At 41.2% G+C, this 7500-nt stretch overlaps 21 non-coding genes across 21 annotated transcripts; all 21 read left to right on the top strand.

Moving 5' to 3' along the window:
- The first annotated feature begins 61 nt into the window (after window positions 1–61).
- Window positions 62–133, top strand: Trnac-gca (transfer RNA cysteine (anticodon GCA)). Its single transcript has one exon. It is a non-coding gene; the product is annotated as a tRNA-Cys (tRNA).
- A 340-nt stretch (window positions 134–473) lies between these two features.
- Window positions 474–545, top strand: Trnac-gca (transfer RNA cysteine (anticodon GCA)). Its single transcript has one exon. It is a non-coding gene; the product is annotated as a tRNA-Cys (tRNA).
- A 547-nt stretch (window positions 546–1092) lies between these two features.
- Window positions 1093–1164, top strand: Trnac-gca (transfer RNA cysteine (anticodon GCA)). The gene has a single exon. It is a non-coding gene; the product is annotated as a tRNA-Cys (tRNA).
- Window positions 1165–1504: 340 nt separating this feature from the next.
- Window positions 1505–1576, top strand: Trnac-gca (transfer RNA cysteine (anticodon GCA)). The gene has a single exon. It is a non-coding gene; the product is annotated as a tRNA-Cys (tRNA).
- Window positions 1577–2329: 753 nt separating this feature from the next.
- On the top strand, window positions 2330–2401 carry Trnac-gca (transfer RNA cysteine (anticodon GCA)). Its single transcript has one exon. It is a non-coding gene; the product is annotated as a tRNA-Cys (tRNA).
- Window positions 2402–2741: 340 nt separating this feature from the next.
- On the top strand, window positions 2742–2813 carry Trnac-gca (transfer RNA cysteine (anticodon GCA)). The gene has a single exon. It is a non-coding gene; the product is annotated as a tRNA-Cys (tRNA).
- A 341-nt stretch (window positions 2814–3154) lies between these two features.
- Window positions 3155–3226, top strand: Trnac-gca (transfer RNA cysteine (anticodon GCA)). Its single transcript has one exon. It is a non-coding gene; the product is annotated as a tRNA-Cys (tRNA).
- A 340-nt stretch (window positions 3227–3566) lies between these two features.
- On the top strand, window positions 3567–3638 carry Trnac-gca (transfer RNA cysteine (anticodon GCA)). Its single transcript has one exon. It is a non-coding gene; the product is annotated as a tRNA-Cys (tRNA).
- Window positions 3639–3772: 134 nt separating this feature from the next.
- Window positions 3773–3844, top strand: Trnac-gca (transfer RNA cysteine (anticodon GCA)). Its single transcript has one exon. It is a non-coding gene; the product is annotated as a tRNA-Cys (tRNA).
- Window positions 3845–3979: 135 nt separating this feature from the next.
- Window positions 3980–4051, top strand: Trnac-gca (transfer RNA cysteine (anticodon GCA)). The gene has a single exon. It is a non-coding gene; the product is annotated as a tRNA-Cys (tRNA).
- Window positions 4052–4186: 135 nt separating this feature from the next.
- On the top strand, window positions 4187–4258 carry Trnac-gca (transfer RNA cysteine (anticodon GCA)). The gene has a single exon. It is a non-coding gene; the product is annotated as a tRNA-Cys (tRNA).
- Window positions 4259–4392: 134 nt separating this feature from the next.
- On the top strand, window positions 4393–4464 carry Trnac-gca (transfer RNA cysteine (anticodon GCA)). Its single transcript has one exon. It is a non-coding gene; the product is annotated as a tRNA-Cys (tRNA).
- A 134-nt stretch (window positions 4465–4598) lies between these two features.
- Window positions 4599–4670, top strand: Trnac-gca (transfer RNA cysteine (anticodon GCA)). Its single transcript has one exon. It is a non-coding gene; the product is annotated as a tRNA-Cys (tRNA).
- A 134-nt stretch (window positions 4671–4804) lies between these two features.
- Trnac-gca (transfer RNA cysteine (anticodon GCA)) lies at window positions 4805–4876 on the top strand. Its single transcript has one exon. It is a non-coding gene; the product is annotated as a tRNA-Cys (tRNA).
- Window positions 4877–5217: 341 nt separating this feature from the next.
- Trnac-gca (transfer RNA cysteine (anticodon GCA)) lies at window positions 5218–5289 on the top strand. The gene has a single exon. It is a non-coding gene; the product is annotated as a tRNA-Cys (tRNA).
- Window positions 5290–5423: 134 nt separating this feature from the next.
- Trnac-gca (transfer RNA cysteine (anticodon GCA)) lies at window positions 5424–5495 on the top strand. Its single transcript has one exon. It is a non-coding gene; the product is annotated as a tRNA-Cys (tRNA).
- Window positions 5496–5836: 341 nt separating this feature from the next.
- Trnac-gca (transfer RNA cysteine (anticodon GCA)) lies at window positions 5837–5908 on the top strand. The gene has a single exon. It is a non-coding gene; the product is annotated as a tRNA-Cys (tRNA).
- Window positions 5909–6248: 340 nt separating this feature from the next.
- Trnac-gca (transfer RNA cysteine (anticodon GCA)) lies at window positions 6249–6320 on the top strand. The gene has a single exon. It is a non-coding gene; the product is annotated as a tRNA-Cys (tRNA).
- Window positions 6321–6454: 134 nt separating this feature from the next.
- Trnac-gca (transfer RNA cysteine (anticodon GCA)) lies at window positions 6455–6526 on the top strand. The gene has a single exon. It is a non-coding gene; the product is annotated as a tRNA-Cys (tRNA).
- Window positions 6527–6866: 340 nt separating this feature from the next.
- On the top strand, window positions 6867–6938 carry Trnac-gca (transfer RNA cysteine (anticodon GCA)). The gene has a single exon. It is a non-coding gene; the product is annotated as a tRNA-Cys (tRNA).
- A 340-nt stretch (window positions 6939–7278) lies between these two features.
- Window positions 7279–7350, top strand: Trnac-gca (transfer RNA cysteine (anticodon GCA)). Its single transcript has one exon. It is a non-coding gene; the product is annotated as a tRNA-Cys (tRNA).
- Window positions 7351–7500: the final 150 nt, after the last annotated feature.

Genomic DNA, 7500 nt, shown 5'->3' on the forward strand with positions numbered 1-7500 from the left:
TTGATTTTAGACAGATATTTCGCAAAATAAAGAAATATAATTCCGTTTTAGGCAGAGCAACGGGGGTATAGCTCAGTGGTAGAGTATTCGACTGCAGATCGAGAAGACCCCGGTTCAAACCCGGGTGCCCCCTGAAGCTGCGTATTAGAGACATATAAATTTTTTCAACACTTACCTTTAGATAAATAAGGATACCAGAACAAGCGTTGATTTTAGACAGATATTTCGCAAAATAAAGAAATATAATTCCGTTTTAGGCAGAGCAACGGGGGTATAGCTCAGTGGTAGAGTATTCCACTGCAGATCGAGAAGACCCCGGTTCAAACCCGGGTGCCCCCTGAAGCTGCGTATTAGAGACATATAAATTTTTTCAACACTTACCTTTAGATAAATAAGGATACCAGAACAAGCGTTGATTTTAGACAGATATTTCGCAAAATAAAGAAATATAATTCCGTTTTAGGCAGAGCAACGGGGGTATAGCTCAGTGGTAGAGTATTCGACTGCAGATCGAGAAGACCCCGGTTCAAACCCGGGTGCCCCCTGAAGCTGCGTATTAGAGACATATAAATTTTTTCAACACTTACCTTTAGATAAATAAGGATACCAGAACAAGCGTTGATTTTAGACAGATATTTCGCAAAATAAAGAAATATAATTCCGTTTTAGGCAGAGCAACGGGGGTATAGCTCAGTGGTAGAGTATTCCACTGCAGATCGAGAAGACCCCGGTTCAAACCCGGGTGCCCCCTGAAGCTGCGTATTAGAGACATATAAATCTTTTCAACACTTACCTTTCGATAAATAAGGATACCAGAACAAGCGTTGATTTTTAGACAGATATTTCGTAAAATAAAGAAATATAATTCCGTTTTAGGCAGAGCAACGGGGGTATAGCTCAGTGGTAGAGTATTCCACTGCAGATCGAGAAGACCCCGGTTCAAACCCGGGTGCCCCCTGAAGCTGCGTATTAGAGACATATAAATTTTTTCAACACTTACCTTTAGATAAATAAGGATACCAGAACAAGCGTTGATTTTAGACAGATATTTCGCAAAATAAAGAAATATAATTCCGTTTTAGGCAGAGCAACGGGGGTATAGCTCAGTGGTAGAGTATTCGACTGCAGATCGAGAAGACCCCGGTTCAAACCCGGGTGCCCCCTGAAGCTGCGTATTAGAGACATATAAATTTTTTCAACACTTACCTTTAGATAAATAAGGATACCAGAACAAGCGTTGATTTTAGACAGATATTTCGCAAAATAAAGAAATATAATTCCGTTTTAGGCAGAGCAACGGGGGTATAGCTCAGTGGTAGAGTATTCCACTGCAGATCGAGAAGACCCCGGTTCAAACCCGGGTGCCCCCTGAAGCTGCGTATTAGAGACATATAAATTTTTTCAACACTTACCTTTAGATAAATAAGGATACCAGAACAAGCGTTGATTTTAGACAGATATTTCGCAAAATAAAGAAATATAATTCCGTTTTAGGCAGAGCAACGGGGGTATAGCTCAGTGGTAGAGTATTCGACTGCAGATCGAGAAGACCCCGGTTCAAACCCGGGTGCCCCCTGAAGCTGCGTATTAGAGACATATAAATCTTTTCAACACTTACCTTTCGATAAATAAGGATACCAGAACAAGCGTTGATTTTAGACAGATATTTCGCAAAATAAAGAAATATAATTCCGTTTTAGGCAGAGCAACGGGGGTATAGCTCAGTGGTAGAGTATTCCACTGCAGATCGAGAAGACCCCGGTTCAAACCCGGGTGCCCCCTGAAGCTGCGTATTAGAGACTTATAAATCTTTTCAACACTTACCTTTCGATAAATACGGATACTAGAACAAGCGTTGATTTTAGACAGATATTTCGCAAAATAAAGAAATATAATTCCGTTTTAGGCAGAGCAACGGGGGTATAGCTCAGTGGTAGAGTATTCCACTGCAGATCGAGAAGACCCCGGTTCAAACCCGGGTGCCCCCTGAAGCTGCGTATTAGAGACATATAAATCTTTTCAACACTTACCTTTCGATAAATAAGGATACCAGAACAAGCGTTGATTTTTAGACAGATATTTCGTAAAATAAAGAAATATAATTCCGTTTTAGGCAGAGCAACGGGGGTATAGCTCAGTGGTAGAGTATTCCACTGCAGATCGAGAAGACCCCGGTTCAAACCCGGGTGCCCCCTGAAGCTGCGTATTAGAGACATATAAATCTTTTCAACACTTACCTTTCGATAAATACGGATACTAGAACAAGCGTTGATTTTAGACAGATATTTCGCAAAATAAAGAAATATAATTCCGTTTTAGGCAGAGCAACGGGGGTATAGCTCAGTGGTAGAGTATTCGACTGCAGATCGAGAAGACCCCGGTTCAAACCCGGGTGCCCCCTGAAGCTGCGTATTAGAGACTTATAAATCTTTTCAACACTTACCTTTCGATAAATACGGATACTAGAACAAGCGTTGATTTTAGACAGATATTTCGCAAAATAAAGAAATATAATTCCGTTTTAGGCAGAGCAACGGGGGTATAGCTCAGTGGTAGAGTATTCCACTGCAGATCGAGAAGACCCCGGTTCAAACCCGGGTGCCCCCTGAAGCTGCGTATTAGAGACATATAAATCTTTTCAACACTTACCTTTCGATAAATACGGATACCAGAACAAGCGTTGATTTTAGACAGATATTTCGCAAAATAAAGAAATATAATTCCGTTTTAGGCAGAGCAACGGGGGTATAGCTCAGTGGTAGAGTATTCGACTGCAGATCGAGAAGACCCCGGTTCAAACCCGGGTGCCCCCTGAAGCTGCGTATTAGAGACTTATAAATCTTTTCAACACTTACCTTTCGATAAATACGGATACTAGAACAAGCGTTGATTTTAGACAGATATTTCGCAAAATAAAGAAATATAATTCCGTTTTAGGCAGAGCAACGGGGGTATAGCTCAGTGGTAGAGTATTCCACTGCAGATCGAGAAGACCCCGGTTCAAACCCGGGTGCCCCCTGACGCTGCGTATTAGAGACATATAAATTTTTTCAACACTTACCTTTAGATAAATAAGGATACCAGAACAAGCGTTGATTTTTAGACAGATATTTCGTAAAATAAAGAAATATAATTCCGTTTTAGGCAGAGCAACGGGGGTATAGCTCAGTGGTAGAGTATTCGACTGCAGATCGAGAAGACCCCGGTTCAAACCCGGGTGCCCCCTGAAGCTGCGTATTAGAGACATATAAATCTTTTCAACACTTACCTTTCGATAAATACGGATACTAGAACAAGCGTTGATTTTAGACAGATATTTCGCAAAATAAAGAAATATAATTCCGTTTTAGGCAGAGCAACGGGGGTATAGCTCAGTGGTAGAGTATTCCACTGCAGATCGAGAAGACCCCGGTTCAAACCCGGGTGCCCCCTGAAGCTGCGTATTAGAGACATATAAATCTTTTCAACACTTACCTTTCGATAAATACGGATACTAGAACAAGCGTTGATTTTAGACAGATATTTCGCAAAATAAAGAAATATAATTCCGTTTTAGGCAGAGCAACGGGGGTATAGCTCAGTGGTAGAGTATTCGACTGCAGATCGAGAAGACCCCGGTTCAAACCCGGGTGCCCCCTGAAGCTGCGTATTAGAGACTTATAAATCTTTTCAACACTTACCTTTCGATAAATACGGATACTAGAACAAGCGTTGATTTTAGACAGATATTTCGCAAAATAAAGAAATATAATTCCGTTTTAGGCAGAGCAACGGGGGTATAGCTCAGTGGTAGAGTATTCGACTGCAGATCGAGAAGACCCCGGTTCAAACCCGGGTGCCCCCTGAAGCTGCGTATTAGAGACTTATAAATCTTTTCAACACTTACCTTTCGATAAATACGGATACTAGAACAAGCGTTGATTTTTAGACAGATATTTCGTAAAATAAAGAAATATAATTCCGTTTTAGGCAGAGCAACGGGGGTATAGCTCAGTGGTAGAGTATTCGACTGCAGATCGAGAAGACCCCGGTTCAAACCCGGGTGCCCCCTGACGCTGCGTATTAGAGACATATAAATTTTTTCAACACTTACCTTTAGATAAATAAGGATACCAGAACAAGCGTTGATTTTTAGACAGATATTTCGTAAAATAAAGAAATATAATTCCGTTTTAGGCAGAGCAACGGGGGTATAGCTCAGTGGTAGAGTATTCGACTGCAGATCGAGAAGACCCCGGTTCAAACCCGGGTGCCCCCTGAAGCTGCGTATTAGAGACATATAAATCTTTTCAACACTTACCTTTCGATAAATACGGATACTAGAACAAGCGTTGATTTTAGACAGATATTTCGCAAAATAAAGAAATATAATTCCGTTTTAGGCAGAGCAACGGGGGTATAGCTCAGTGGTAGAGTATTCGACTGCAGATCGAGAAGACCCCGGTTCAAACCCGGGTGCCCCCTGAAGCTGCGTATTAGAGACTTATAAATCTTTTCAACACTTACCTTTCGATAAATACGGATACTAGAACAAGCGTTGATTTTAGACAGATATTTCGCAAAATAAAGAAATATAATTCCGTTTTAGGCAGAGCAACGGGGGTATAGCTCAGTGGTAGAGTATTCGACTGCAGATCGAGAAGACCCCGGTTCAAACCCGGGTGCCCCCTGAAGCTGCGTATTAGAGACATATAAATCTTTTCAACACTTACCTTTCGATAAATACGGATACCAGAACAAGCGTTGATTTTAGACAGATATTTCGCAAAATAAAGAAATATAATTCCGTTTTAGGCAGAGCAACGGGGGTATAGCTCAGTGGTAGAGTATTCGACTGCAGATCGAGAAGACCCCGGTTCAAACCCGGGTGCCCCCTGAAGCTGCGTATTAGAGACTTATAAATCTTTTCAACACTTACCTTTCGATAAATACGGATACTAGAACAAGCGTTGATTTTAGACAGATATTTCGCAAAATAAAGAAATATAATTCCGTTTTAGGCAGAGCAACGGGGGTATAGCTCAGTGGTAGAGTATTCCACTGCAGATCGAGAAGACCCCGGTTCAAACCCGGGTGCCCCCTGACGCTGCGTATTAGAGACATATAAATTTTTTCAACACTTACCTTTAGATAAATAAGGATACCAGAACAAGCGTTGATTTTTAGACAGATATTTCGTAAAATAAAGAAATATAATTCCGTTTTAGGCAGAGCAACGGGGGTATAGCTCAGTGGTAGAGTATTCGACTGCAGATCGAGAAGACCCCGGTTCAAACCCGGGTGCCCCCTGAAGCTGCGTATTAGAGACATATAAATCTTTTCAACACTTACCTTTCGATAAATACGGATACCAGAACAAGCGTTGATTTTAGACAGATATTTCGCAAAATAAAGAAATATAATTCCGTTTTAGGCAGAGCAACGGGGGTATAGCTCAGTGGTAGAGTATTCGACTGCAGATCGAGAAGACCCCGGTTCAAACCCGGGTGCCCCCTGAAGCTGCGTATTAGAGACTTATAAATCTTTTCAACACTTACCTTTCGATAAATACGGATACTAGAACAAGCGTTGATTTTAGACAGATATTTCGCAAAATAAAGAAATATAATTCCGTTTTAGGCAGAGCAACGGGGGTATAGCTCAGTGGTAGAGTATTCCACTGCAGATCGAGAAGACCCCGGTTCAAACCCGGGTGCCCCCTGACGCTGCGTATTAGAGACATATAAATTTTTTCAACACTTACCTTTAGATAAATAAGGATACCAGAACAAGCGTTGATTTTTAGACAGATATTTCGTAAAATAAAGAAATATAATTCCGTTTTAGGCAGAGCAACGGGGGTATAGCTCAGTGGTAGAGTATTCGACTGCAGATCGAGAAGACCCCGGTTCAAACCCGGGTGCCCCCTGAAGCTGCGTATTAGAGACATATAAATCTTTTCAACACTTACCTTTCGATAAATACGGATACTAGAACAAGCGTTGATTTTAGACAGATATTTCGCAAAATAAAGAAATATAATTCCGTTTTAGGCAGAGCAACGGGGGTATAGCTCAGTGGTAGAGTATTCCACTGCAGATCGAGAAGACCCCGGTTCAAACCCGGGTGCCCCCTGACGCTGCGTATTAGAGACATATAAATTTTTTCAACACTTACCTTTAGATAAATAAGGATACCAGAACAAGCGTTGATTTTAGACAGATATTTCGTAAAATAAAGAAATATAATTCCGTTTTAGGCAGAGCAACGGGGGTATAGCTCAGTGGTAGAGTATTCGACTGCAGATCGAGAAGACCCCGGTTCAAACCCGGGTGCCCCCTGAAGCTGCGTATTAGAGACATATAAATTTTTTCAACACTTACCTTTAGATAAATAAGGATACCAGAACAAGCGTTGATTTTAGACAGATATTTCGCAAAATAAAGAAATATAATTCCGTTTTAGGCAGAGCAACGGGGGTATAGCTCAGTGGTAGAGTATTCGACTGCAGATCGAGAAGACCCCGGTTCAAACCCGGGTGCCCCCTGAAGCTGCGTATTAGAGACATATAAATTTTTTCAACACTTACCTTTAGATAAATAAGGATACCAGAACAAGCGTTGATTTTAGACAGATATTTCGCAAAATAAAGAAATATAATTCCGTTTTAGGCAGAGCAACGGGGGTATAGCTCAGTGGTAGAGTATTCCACTGCAGATCGAGAAGACCCCGGTTCAAACCCGGGTGCCCCCTGAAGCTGCGTATTAGAGACATATAAATCTTTTCAACACTTACCTTTCGATAAATAAGGATACCAGAACAAGCGTTGATTTTAGACAGATATTTCGCAAAATAAAGAAATATAATTCCGTTTTAGGCAGAGCAACGGGGGTATAGCTCAGTGGTAGAGTATTCGACTGCAGATCGAGAAGACCCCGGTTCAAACCCGGGTGCCCCCTGAAGCTGCGTATTAGAGACATATAAATTTTTTCAACACTTACCTTTAGATAAATAAGGATACCAGAACAAGCGTTGATTTTAGACAGATATTTCGCAAAATAAAGAAATATAATTCCGTTTTAGGCAGAGCAACGGGGGTATAGCTCAGTGGTAGAGTATTCCACTGCAGATCGAGAAGACCCCGGTTCAAACCCGGGTGCCCCCTGAAGCTGCGTATTAGAGACATATAAATCTTTTCAACACTTACCTTTCGATAAATAAGGATACCAGAACAAGCGTTGATTTTAGACAGATATTTCGCAAAATAAAGAAATATAATTCCGTTTTAGGCAGAGCAACGGGGGTATAGCTCAGTGGTAGAGTATTCGACTGCAGATCGAGAAGACCCCGGTTCAAACCCGGGTGCCCCCTGACGCTGCGTATTAGAGACATATAAATTTTTTCAACACTTACCTTTAGATAAATAAGGATACCAGAACAAGCGTTGATTTTTAGACAGATATTTCGTAAAATAAAGAAATATAATTCCGTTTTAGGCAGAGCAACGGGGGTATAGCTCAG

This window comes from Argiope bruennichi, chromosome 7 (genome assembly GCF_947563725.1).
Source record: "Argiope bruennichi chromosome 7, qqArgBrue1.1, whole genome shotgun sequence".
Lineage (NCBI taxonomy): Eukaryota > Metazoa > Arthropoda > Arachnida > Araneae > Araneidae > Argiope > Argiope bruennichi.